Here is a 13,253-nt window from a genome sequence, read left to right as displayed (position 1 = left end):
GACGAAATCCATTTTCTCCTTGATCTTTCTCTAACCTTTGATTTAGTGGACTGGGCTATCATAAACAAGTGAGACATTCTCTCTTTTTTTTTTAAGATTTTATTTATTTATTTTTAGAGAGGGAAGGGAGGGAGGAGAGAGAGAAACATCCATGTGCGGTTGCTGGGGACCGTGGCCTGCAACCCAGGTATGTTGACTGGGAATCGAACCTGCAACAGTTTGGTTCCCAGCCCGCTCTCAATCCACTGAGCTATGCCAGCCAGGGCTGTGAAATGTCCTTTAAATGGTATTTTCTCACTACAGAATTCGAGAAAACCTTTTCCTGACTCTTCGCTTCTCGTATAAATCTAGTTGTTTGAACAGTTTCCGTAAAAACCAGTCCTCCTTTTTACTTGGATATAAGGAGGCAAATCAGTTGCACAACCAATGCTTTATGTTCGTATCACACTTGAGAATACATCTCACGTGATTCCGTATGGCCCACCCAGCTGTGGAATGAGGGTTGTGGCATCTGTGTTGCACCAATGCCCACACAGCCCACACTGGGCTCTCAGTCTAACATGTAGTAAGGAGGCCACCACAGTCCCCAAGAAAATAAGAATGTACTGAAGTTCCTGAGTACTGCAGGCAAACCTGAGGTGCATTGCTTGGTTGGGTTCTGTAACCTAGGAGCAGAAGAGCAAATGGGAGGAATTAAAATCTCAGGCATAACAGAGACCGGATCCTGTATTCCTTATGATGACACCTCCAGACAGAAGCTGAATTTCCAGCCTCCGCTGTTGGGTAACACGACAACCTTGCTTAGATGTGCCGGCCCAGCCGGGAGGCTCCTGTGTGCTAATTACCACTTCTTACAGCATCTGTGTCGATGAGTCAGGTCCAAACACAGTAAGACTAGCTTTCTGTGCTCAACAGTAACCTTTGGGATTATCACCACGAAGGGGAGACGGGCCAGTAAAAACACTTCCAACACTTCGGAAGAGAAAGAAAGACGGCAGTGGGCCCTTGGGGCGGGAGGCAGAGTGTGGTCTCGCAGACCTGCCCAGGGAGTTTTCTGATTCGCTGGGCTGTGCCTTCTCGCTTGTTCCTTACTATCGATTGTGGTGTTTTACAACTTAAGGAGGGCAGACGTGTAGAAAAGGATGGTGAGATGAAGTGATCCTCGTCTGAAAGCAATGCAAATGAACGTTGCCCAGCAGCAAAGGATAGAAATTACTTCTGTCTGCAGAGAAGATTGCAGCTAGAACAGGTTGCAGTGTTATGTCCCTGCAGAACACCGGTCTGCTCTTCATCTGAATTAGCGAGTCCGCTCAAGCCAGCTTTTTCTCCCCCACCACCAACACTTCCCTCTCTCCAACCTTTTGAACCAGCCTTACCGTTACGCTGGTCTCCGCATAAATGGTTTAAACAAATCTTCCACACACCCCGACTTTACAGCTGTCGAGTCGGACTTCTAACTGTTTGAGAAATGGTGCTTGGACGGCTCCTGTGTGTCGCCAGCTGCCTCCTCAGCATGTGCTCCAGGAGGTCTGCCAGGCGTCTCAAACTCAACGCGCCGGATACTGAGCGCCCGGCCTCTGTCTCCAGACGTCTCCTTGCTGCTCTTCACCCTCCGTCATGGGTTGAACTGTGTCTCCCCGGAAGATACGTGACCTCCTGACCCCTGGAACCTGGGCATGGGACCCCATCGGGAAACAGGATCTTTACAGACGATCCAATTAAGATGAGGTCATTGGGGTGGACCCTGATCCAGTGACTGCTGTCCCTTTAAGAACAGGGGGATTGGGACACGGACACATGGGGGGAAGGACACGTGACAGCGGAGACAGAGGCTGGGAAGATGCACCTACGAGCCCAGAGCCGCCAGCCGCCGGGAGCGGGGAGGGGCAGGGAGCCCCTGCCGCGCAGGTTTCAGAGAGAGCGCAGCCCTGCGGACACCCCGAGCTCAGGCTTCCAGCCGGCGGGACTGAGAGACAGAGCCTTTTCTGTCTGTTTGTTTGTTTGTCTGTTTCTTTAACCACCCACTCGGCAGTGGTGTGCCACGGCGGTCACGCCTTCTCGGTAAGGGGTGACCCCGCGCTTTGCTGCATGAAAGGCCGTGCCGCACTGCGCACGCCCGATCGGCCAGGGAACCCCGTGGGCTGCCCTTCACCAGGCACCCCTGGGTTCTTCCCACGCAGAGCAGCCCGAGTGGCACTGCCACCCCTGGGCTTGGAACCTTCCAGTGGCTCGCCTCTCTCGGGGTAAAAGCTGAAGTCCTCAACTCAGCAACCGACATAAACAAGATGCTTTAAAACATGGGCGGAGGACTTCAGTAGACGTTTCCCCCAAGAAAATATGAAACGTCCAGTGAGGACATGACAAGATGCTCAGCATCATCAGCCATCGGAGAAATGCACGTCGAAACGACAACGAGACACCATGGCACGACACCCAGACGGCTGGAATCAAAGTCGGACGGCACCAAGTCCTGGGGAGGGTCTGGGGACACTGGAAATCTCTTGCATTGCCAGCAGGAATGTGAAACGGGGCAGCCGCTTTGGAAAACAGGTGGGCAGTTCCTCAAAATGCTGGACAGGGTTGCCACGGAACCCGGCAATGCCACCCACAGGCACACACACACGCCCAGGAGACACGGGAGACACCCGCCCACCCAGAAACGTACGTGAAGAGTCACAGCGGCGTTGCTCACAGGAGCCGGAAAAACGACAACAAACCATGTCCGTAAACTGGCGGGAGGGCAGGTGGAATGCGGTCCGCCCGTGGACGGAGCACTACTCCACGATGGAGAGAAGTGAGGTACTGAAGTGTCCTGCAGCGTGGGTGAGTCTTGAAAACATCACGGTAAGTGAGAGAACCAGGAAGGCCACATGCTGTGTGACTTCACTGACAAGAAATGTCCATTTTAGGCAAATCTGTAGCGGCGGAAGGCAAATCAGCGGTGGCCAGGGCCCCGGGGGAGGGGGGACCGGGGACAGACCGCCGGCTGGCACGGAGCTTCTCTGGGGATGGTGCAAACATTCTAACGTTGACTGGCAGGGGTTCCCGGCACTGTGCACACACTGGAAACCATTCAGTTACACATTTAAATAGGTGAATTGTACGGTACGCGAGTTACAGCTCAATAAAGCTATTTTTCAAATGCATTGAATAATTACATAAAAAAACTGTAAAATAATATCAGAGACTTCTAGTGCAGGAGGACATGATGTAAACACATCTCTCCCTGCTCCTCCAACTATTGGGCCGCCAAAAAGGGTTTTTTTCTTCCATCTGTAAAATGGCTCTAGTAGCACTTGGTTGTCTTTAACTTCATTTGAAACAATTTTCTTGGATTATATCGTGACAGCTGTCATATCAAGGTGCACTTAGGAAAAACTTATCAATATCGCTGCAGCCATTTTAGTATTGAAGGTGGAAACATACACAACAATTTGGCATAGTATGCTTTATTATTTCAAGAAAGGTAAGAACATAACTGAAATGCAAAAAAAAACAAGTTTTGTGCAGCGTGTGGAGAAGGGGCTGTGATTGGTCGCACGTGTCGGAAGCGGTTTGTGAAGTTTCGCACTGGGGATTTCCCGCCGGACGATGCCCACAGCCGGGCAGACCAGGCGAGGTCGACGGGGACCCGACCGAGACCTTGAGAACCACCAACGTGACACCACACAGGAGAGCACCGACACACTCCAAATACCCAGATCAACGAAGTTATTGGTGAAAATGAAGTGTCTTTCATTTTACGGGAAAACCACTGAACGAACTTTCTGGCCAACCCAGTAAGTAACCGCACAGCAGCCACGCGACGGTCTCTGAAGGTCTCTGAACGGTGGGAATGGGAAGGCGGGCCCGCCAGGCCGAGGGCTGAGGGAGAACGGCACGGCAGCCGGGAGTCCCCCGCCGCCCACCGGCCGCACCCGGCAGCCCAGGCCCAGCGCCTCCCCGCCCGCCCCCAGACCGGCAGCTGGGAAGCGCCCCCCTCGGGGGAACTGGCGGAGACTGGGCAGGGACCCTGCCAGAGGCCACCACCGGTTCCGGGCAGGCCAGACAGTCCCTCCGCCCCGGCGGACGGCAGCAGCGGAGCGAAGGGGAAGCTCAGTGGGAACAGAGGAACCGAACGGCCTGGCACGGAGACCAGCAGGCCCCGAGCGCCGCGTTCTCGCTGCAGCCACGCCCACGGGCACAGGTGAGGCCGCGCTGCCGACTGCGTGCTGAAGCGGAGGCTGTGCACGGGGTTCGGGTCTCCGGATGCACTCTCCAAACCGTGTCGGTGACGACTTTTAAAGTTACTGTCCGCCCTGGCCGGCGTAGCTCAGTGGATGGAGCGCAAGCTGCGAACCAAAGCATCTCAGGTTCGATTCCCAGTCAGGGCACATGCCTGGGTTGCAGGCCACAACCCCCAGCAACCGCACATTGATGTTTCTCTCTCTCTCTCTTTCTCCCTCCCTTCCCTCTCTAAAAATAAATAAATAAAATCTTAAAAAAAGATTTTTTTAAAAGTAAAATAAAATAAAGTTACCGCCGTGCCAGGGAGTTCCCACCCTGGGGAAGAAAACACGGCCCGCAGACCCCAGCGCTGAGACAAATCAGACGCTGGAACTCTCCGACGGGGAGTGTAAAGCCGCCACCCCAGAATGCTTCAGCGAGCAACTCCAAATTATCCTGAAACAAACTAAACACAGAAAATCTTAGCAAACAAACGGGTTATTAAATAAAACAAATGGCAATTATGGAACTGAAAAATACATCAAAATAAAAAATAAAAAAGCTCGCGCAGCCCGACCTGGTGTGGCTCAGCTGGCTGGGGCATCGCGCCGTAACCGAAGGGGCACGGGTTCAACCCCCGGTCTGGTGCCTGCGATCCCGAGTCCGGGCACGCACGGGAGGGGACCGACCGAAGTTTCCTTCTCACACTGACCTTTCTCTCTCTCCCGCCCTCTTTTTCTAAAAACCAATGGATGTGCTCGGGTGACCGTTGAAGAAGAAACCTCGCTCCAGGAGGCTCCACAGCACACCCGACATGACAGCAGAGAGACCCCATGAACTGGAAGACAGAACAACGGAATTTCGGTCAGAAAGACGGAGAAAAACCAGACTGAAAACCCTAAAGTGACAGAGCTTCAGGGGACGGTGGGACTATGAAACAGAGAATGAACATCCGTCTCCTTCAGTCCCGGGAGGAGACGAGGAGGGTATGGGACTGGGAAAACACCTGAAGAACTAGCGCCGGAAACTCCCGAGTCTGGCAAAAGACCCAAACCTGTGCGTTTGAGAGACAGAGACGAAGCAAGTCCCAAACAAGATAAACCCAAAGAAATCCATGGCATGCACATGATAACGAGACTTCTGGAACCTAGTAACAATGGGGGAAAAAAAAACATGGAAACGGACGGAGAGAAGCAGCACATCGCCTACCAGGGAAGAGCAACGGGGGTAACAGCGGGTGTTTCATCGCATCCACGGAGGCCAAACAGGAAGCGGCACATTTTTCAAGCGTGAAAAGGAAAGGCCTGTCAACCATGAACTCTGTATGTGGTGGAAATACGCTTCCAGAAGGAGGGGGAAACAGAGACGTTCTCAGACAAAGACAACGAAAACAATTTGCCACCAGCAGAACTGCCCATGAAGAATGACGGAAGGAAGTTCTCCGAATAGAAAACAAATGACCGAAGAGGACTTAGCACCTCGGAAAGGAAAGACAGACACTGGAATGTGTAAAACAGAGCAAGTGTCACAGGTTATCCTTTCAACCGTGAGTTTACTAAATTACATCGGACTGTCGAAACAAACCGGCGGCTGTCTGCCCTGGCAGGGCGGCTCGGCTCTTGGGGCCTTGTCCTGTGCCCCCGAAGTTTGTGGGTTCGATCCCCCGTCACGGCACGTCTGGGGCACCCAGCCGATGTTTCTCTCACATCGATGCCTTTTCCCCTCTCTCTCTCTCCCTAAAATCAGTAAGTATATCCTTAGATGAGGATTAAAAAAAGACTTGTGACTATCTGACATGGCATTATCATGTACAAGTACGAAATACTTTAGATATTCGTATTTTTTAAGTGGGGATGGTAGGGGAGCTAAGTGGAAGTGAGGCTTCTGCACTGTCTCAAAGTGCTGAAACTGTGTCCACAAACTTTGAAGACTCATGTGTGTTACTGCAACACCCGGAGAGCCGCTGAGAAAACTACACAAAATGTTACACTCAAAAGTGGTATTAAAAAAATCTAAAGGGAATTATAAGCAATGTTCATGTCTCCTACAGGAACGCAAAAACACAAAGAAATGACTGAGAAAGAGAGGGCATAAAAAGAAAACAAATAATAAAACGGCAGGCTTAAACCCAAATATATTAAAAAACTTAATGTAATGGTCTGAAGACACAGGAGAACACACAGACTGTCAGAGTGGATTAACAAAGAAACATAACCCACCTACATGCTGTCTACAGGAAAGTCCCTTTATACATAACGACACAGGTAGGTGAAAAGTGAAAGAATAGTAAAAACATAATACATGGAAACTTAGTGAAAATGTAGGCATGGCCACAGTTTATGATTTGTTAAATAACTTAACATGCATTATATAGTGTAGTGTTATTAATTCTATATCACAGTCAGGTGAAGGAGACTCGGAACCAGGAAAACTGCTGGAAACAGAGAGGAACGTCCCGCAATGATAAAAGGACAACCCTTCTGAGAGACACAGTGACCCCGAATGTGTACGCGTCGGACAACAGCATTTTGGACACAGAAAGCAGAAGCTGAGAGCGCTGAGGGGATATGCAGGGAAATGGAAAATCACAGGTGGGCACTGGCGTCTGCAGCCACTGACAGGACCACCGGACGGAAAGTCAGTAAAGGTACGGGAGGACCCAACCCTGCCACCCTCCAGCAGGGTCTGAGCACCCTTCACAGCACACCCCACGCAGCAGCAGCAGCCGGGTACACACCCTTTTCAAGTACGCACGGAGCGTCAACCGGGGCAGGCCTGACCCTGGCTCAAAAAACAAACCTCGAAAAGTTTAAAACAGTTTAAATCATACAGAATACGTTCTCTGATCATAATAGAATCAAACTAAGCTCCCACTTTAAGAACTTAGGGGGGAAAGAGCAAAATAAGCCCAAAGAAAGCAGAAGAAAGCAAATAATATAAACAAGAGAAAATCCATGCAACAAAGAGCTGGTTCTTCGAAAAAACAACAAAATCGACAAACCTCAGGCAAGACTGGTGAGAGAAAAAAGAGAAGGCAGGTTACTGACATAAAGAATGAGGACTTCCGGTCAAGGTGGAGGCACAGGTGGACAGACACACTTTGCCTCCTCGTGCAACCACAGAAAACCATAGGAAGAATTACAACTAGATCTTGAAACAAACAGTACCCAGAACCCTTAGAAAATCGAGCCCCGTGGAAGTCTGACCACCCAGGATCCAAAGAAGCCACGCTCACCCAGACCAGGAGGAGGGGCGGAGCTGCAGAGACAGGAGGAGGAGGCAGGGGGATGCTGTGTGGCCCAGGGGGGCGGCAGAAGCAGAACAAAGGGTCCCACACTGACACATGGTGGGCAACAACCAGGAGGGACACCGGGTTGGCAGCAAGCCATCCCAGCCCCGGCCCAGACCTCGCAGCCCGGGGGTCCGGTACCAGGAAGATACAGCACCAGACCTTCTGGTGGTAAAATCCAGTGGGGGCTGGGGCAGCAGAAAGAACTGCAGGATGGATTTTCAGGAGACCCCGTTGAAAGGGCCCTCATGGAATGAGGACGTTCACAGCTCCGCCCACTCTGGGGCGCAGCACCAGGGCAACAGCGGAAGGGTGCCCATCACGCACGGTGAGAGAGTGAGGTCACTGGAAACAGGATGAATGCCAGGCACGTCTCCAGGAGCCGGGCAGCGGCTTCTCCAAGCCCTGCCCCCCCACGCACAGAGCCATAATGCTGGGAAGCAGGTTGCCCTGCCCTGGAATCACCTAAGGCTCCACCCCACACAATTCACAGGTGCCTTTTCTACAACAGGCCAAGCTACTAAGACAGGGAGTCAAAGCAGCTCTGCCCAGTACACAGCAACAAACACAGGGAGGCTGCCAAACGGAGGAGACGGAGAAATGTGGCCAGTGGAAGCACAGAACAGAACCCCTGAAAAAGAGCTGAATGAAATGGAGATCACTAACCTAACAGATGCGTGTTCAAAACACTGGTTCTCAGGACGCTCAAGGAACTCACTGACCACGGCAACAGGATAAGAAAGACCCAGGCAGAAATGAAGCTTACGTCCAGTGAAACAAAGAAACACTGACAGGGAATCGACAATGGAGAGGATGACGCCGAGATTCCAATCAATGCCTTGGAACATAAGAAAGAAATAAGTATTCGACCAGAACAGCAAGAAGAAAAAACAATATAAAAAAAAACAGGATAGTATAAGGACCTTCTGGGAACCTCCAAACGTACCAACATCTGAATCATAGGGCTGCTAGAAAGAGAAGAGGAAGAGCAAGAAATTGAAAACTTACTTGAAAAAACTGAATGAAGACTTCCATAATTTGGCAAAGGAAATAGACATACAAGTCCAGGAAGCACACGGTCCCAAACGAGTTGGACCCAAAGAGGATCACACCAAGACACATCATAATTATAGTGCCCAAGGTTAAATATAAATATTCTTAAAAGCAGCAAGAGAAAAGCAGATAGTTACCTACAAAGGAATGCCCATAAGACCATCAGCTGATTTCTCAAAAACAACCTTGCAGGCAAGAAAGGACTGGCAAGAAGTATTCAAGGTGATGAAAAGCAAGGACCTACCACGTAGACCACTCTCTCCAGCAAGGCTATTACTTGGAAAGGAAGGGCAGATAAAGTGCATCCCGGACAAAGTAAAGCTAAAGGAGTTGATCATCACCAAGCCATTGTTACATAAAATGTCAAAGGGACTCATTTAAGAAAAAGATCAAAACTATGAACATTAAAATGCCAACAAATTCACAACTATCAACTGAATCTAATAAAAAAAAACAAAAAACTAAGCAAACTATCAGAAGAGGAACAGAATCACAGATGTGGAGATCATTGGGAAGGTTATCAGCTGGGAGGAGGAAGGGGGAGGATGGGGGGAAGGTACTGGCATTAAGAAGCATAGTTGGTAGGTACAAAAAGGGCACGGAGATGTTAAGCATAGTATAGGAAATGAAGGAACCGAAGAATTTATATGCACAACCCATGGACATGGACTAAGGGGGGACTGCTGGATGGAAAGGGGGTACCAGGGGGAGGCAGGCAAAGGGGGGGGATTGGAGCAACTGTAACAGCATAACCAATTTCATACACACACACACACACATATATGTATATATATATATATCTTTTTATTTTGAAGAATGACACAGGAGGTATCACTCCAGACCCTACAGACATTAAAAAGGTAGTAAGAAGGGTGTGACGGTTAATTTTGCATGTCCACTTGGCCGGGTCCCAGTGCCCAGATGCGTGGCCAAACATCGTCCTGGACGTGTCTGCGAGGGTGTGTTTGGATGCCGCGCACAGTGGCATCAGTGGACTGCGCGTAGAGCAGGTTGCCCTCCACAGCGTGGGTGGGCCCTGTCCAATCAGTTGTAGGCAAACGGGTGTGACATCATTAGCCCCTAGGGAAATGCCAACCAGAAGCACGAGAAGCTATCACACCCATCAGAGCGATGGAAATAAAAACTTGTGACCGCAGCAACAGCTGGTGGAGACGTGGGGAAACTCGACCGCGCACGCGCCGTGCGAGAGCGGAAGGGGAAGTGGTGCTGCCGCTCTGGACGCCGGCTCGGCCGCGTCTCCAAAAACTAGCCACGCCAGTGCTGCACCACCCAGCAGGTGTGCTCCCGGTGCTTATGCCAGGGAAACAGACACTTCTGTTCACACCACAGCCTAGACACAAGCATTCACAGTGTTTTATTAGTAATAGACCGAGGCTGGAATCAACCCAGATGCTCTTCTACAGGTGGGTGTCAACAGTCTGGCCGGCCCACACCTTGGAATGCTGTTCGCGATATGGAGGACCGCACTATCGGCACGTGCAACAACTTGGAGGGATCTCCAGGAAGTTTTGCTGGGTGAAGTAGCTACTCCCAAAGGTTACTTACTATGTGATTCCACTTATAAAGAACTGAAATGACAACATTTTAGGGGCAGAGGACAGCTTAGTGGTTGGCAGGGATTAGTGACTGGTGGGGACAATCCAGAGGTAGGTGTGGTTAAAAAAGGGCAACACGAGCCCTGGCTGGTGTGGCTCAGTGGATCGAGCACCAGCTTTCGAACCAAAGGGTCACTGGTTCAATTCCCAGTCAGGGCACACGCCTGGGTTGTGGGCCAGGTCCCCAGTAGGGGGCACACAAGAGGCAACCACATATTGCTGTTTCTTTCCCTTTCTTTCTCCCTCCCTTACCCTCTCAAAAAAATCTTTTTAAAAAAGGGCGGGGCAATATGAGCCCTCACCTTTGGGGTTCTTCAGTATCTTGCCTGTGGATGCAGGAACCAACTTGGATAAAATTGTACTGCATTCAATACACACACAAACACAAGTAACACCAGGAACCACGATGGGTGGATTGTATCAGTGTCGATGTCCTGCTTGTGATCTAGTGGGTCTTTATAAAACTTTAGTTCCCCTGGAGGCCAGGGGCAAAACTAACGCACAAGGGCACTTGTTGTTGTTTCTTAGAATTGCATGTGAATCTATCATTTCGTCCGTAAAATATTCAATGAAAAAGTTGCACTGCCAGGAACTCTCTCTGAGGAAACGACCAGAAGGGGCTGTGAAGGTGTACGAGCAGCCACACTTCCCTGAGAAGTGTTTCTGACGAAGCTGCTGCCCGCCTGTGTGATGTGGCCCCGGGGCCCGCCCGCCACGGTGTGCGGCCACGACAGGCCTGGATGGTCGTTTTCCTAATCTGCCGGCTTGTATTCTAAACCTGGGCAAGACACACATCTAACTGTTTTATTTTTTTAAGGGTTTATTTATTTATTTTTACAGAGGGAAGGGAGGGAGGGAGAAAGAGAGAGAAACATCCATGTGTGGTTGCTGGGGGTCATGGCCTGCAACCCAGGCATGTGCCCTGACTGGGAATCGAACCTGCGATGCTTTGGTTCGCAGCCCGCGCTCAATCCACTGAGCTACGCCAGCCAGGGCTACATCTAACTGTTTTCAAAGTGGACATTGCCCACGAGCAAACTTTCTAGAGCTGGTTAAGTGCACCCAAACCCTGGGGGGCCCAGGCCCCTGGGAGGCCAGCCCTGGCTCCCTGCCCAACTCCACTCTGGTTAAGGCTCTTGTAGCTGTGTCCCCAAAAATGGAGGGCTGCTCCAGGCAGGAGCCCCCAGAGAGAAACAGTGGCACACCTTGCACAACCACAACAGGAGCCCGCAGTTCCGCCTTTCATGGCACAAAGTGACAAAAACTGTTCAAACAGGAAGCTGAAGGGCACTTCCTCTTTGCTAGTCCTGGGGGAACTGGAGCCTCCCCTCCCGGCCCCACCCACCACAGGAGGCTGGAGACGTCTGGGAGAAGGCCGGGATGAAGATGTCTGGGTGGGGGCTGGCCCCCGTGTGGGAGGATTCCAGAGTGGGGAGTGTTGGGGTTCACCTGATGTCACTGCCCGACTCCACCCTGGGGGCCGTGGCCACCCGGAGGCGGGCGCTGGCACCTGCCCTCACTGCCCCACTTCCAGCCCCCAACACGGCCTCCAGGAGCCTGCCGGCACGTAGGCATCGGGGGGGGGGTTTTCTGTGGGCCGGGCGACGTCGGGGACATGGGCACCCAGACCGCTTCAACTTGGTATAATCTTCACAGGTCATGAAAAATTAGTCCTTTGACTCCTGCCCCTGCCCCATGCACTTAAAAATGAGAAAACATCTTTGCTGGGGGGCCACACAAACAGAGGCAGCCGGCGTGGCCAGGCCTGCACTACAGCTGGCTGCCCCCTGAGCTCTAGGAGAAACACCCAGCACTGCTCTATGCTAGGCAGCACTCTAGAAGGAGAAGCCTTCGGTGAGAAAGGGAAAAAAAAAAAAAATGCTGCCACTGACTTATGGTAACAAATAAGTAAATTATCAAGGGTGTGAGAAGGTCCTAAACTCCTCCGTGCCTGGCTCAGTCATGCAAAGAGCCTGAGGCTGGAGTTGAACTAGTGGGCTACGGGGTGCTGCCACAGAGCAGGGGGTTGTGGAGGGCGGACTGAGGGCCACGGAGGGCTCTGGGCAGGAAGGGCGCATGCGCTCACCTTGCAAAGTAGGCCAGTAATTGTTGAGTGAACGACTTCCTGATGACTACATTGACACTTACAAACTGAACACATTTATCTCATTTCCATACAACATAAGCTGTAGTCCAAAACGAGGTCACAAAGGACCGGCCTCTGGACCCAACTCAGCCTGCAGAAAGTAGTTGGCACGCACAGAAACGTGCATCAGGAAACTGGACATTGCACACTCATACTTCTCACAGATGCGGAAAGGGGGCCCGCGTTCCCTGTGGTCAGAACCTGCTGCCGCTGGGCCTCCCCACCCACGGGGCTGGCTGCTCCGAAGCCACAGCCAGCCACCCCAAGGCCTCCGGGCTGCTGGCCACCGCAGTGTACGGTCCTTTTCCATGGCACACACAGGGATTCAGTTCTGATCCCTGTTCTACAGAGAACGAGGCCGCGCAGGGAAGGACCTCATCGCCGTCGGGGCCCGTGCGCAAGAAGCAGGGCACTCAGTGCCCTTTCCGGGCAAGCCGGCCTCCAGGCGCTGCTTCTCGCCGCTCAGGGCGCGCGGGGCACCGGGTCGCGCGCAGGTGGGCTTCCCGCCTCCACGGCTCCGGCGCTCCGAGGCCCGCCGGATATAGTGCCGGTCCCGCGGCCCGGAACGCGCGAAAAAAGGACCACGCCTGGCACATCTAAGCGCATCAGCTGGCTAAACCTAGCGCCCAACTGCGCCGCCAGGGCCCAGGGACCCTCCAGCTGGGGCACAGAAGCTTGGAGACAGCAGAGCATGGTCGGTCCTGCCGGGGAGGGAACCTGCACCTGAGTAATAAGCCCGGTCCTCTCGGATCGGAGCCGACGCTCTGGGCACTGCGCCTGCGTGGCCGATCTCGCCGCGCAGAAGAGAGACCAAAGTGCGAACTTGCACCTGAGCAGGACGTTCCGCTCAACTTGAGGGCGGGGCTGGCGCGCACGGTCTGCGTCTGCGCAGTCTACCGTCCGGCCTGCGCACCGCCGCTCCGGAAGTCTTCTGCGCAGGTTC

Source organism: Phyllostomus hastatus, unplaced genomic scaffold, assembly GCF_019186645.2.
Source record: "Phyllostomus hastatus isolate PE091 unplaced genomic scaffold, TTU_PhHast_1.1 phas_contig_198, whole genome shotgun sequence".
NCBI classification, from domain to species: Eukaryota; Metazoa; Chordata; class Mammalia; order Chiroptera; family Phyllostomidae; genus Phyllostomus; species Phyllostomus hastatus.
The sequence above is the reverse complement of the archived record's forward strand: the minus strand, read 5'-3'. Positions refer to the sequence as shown.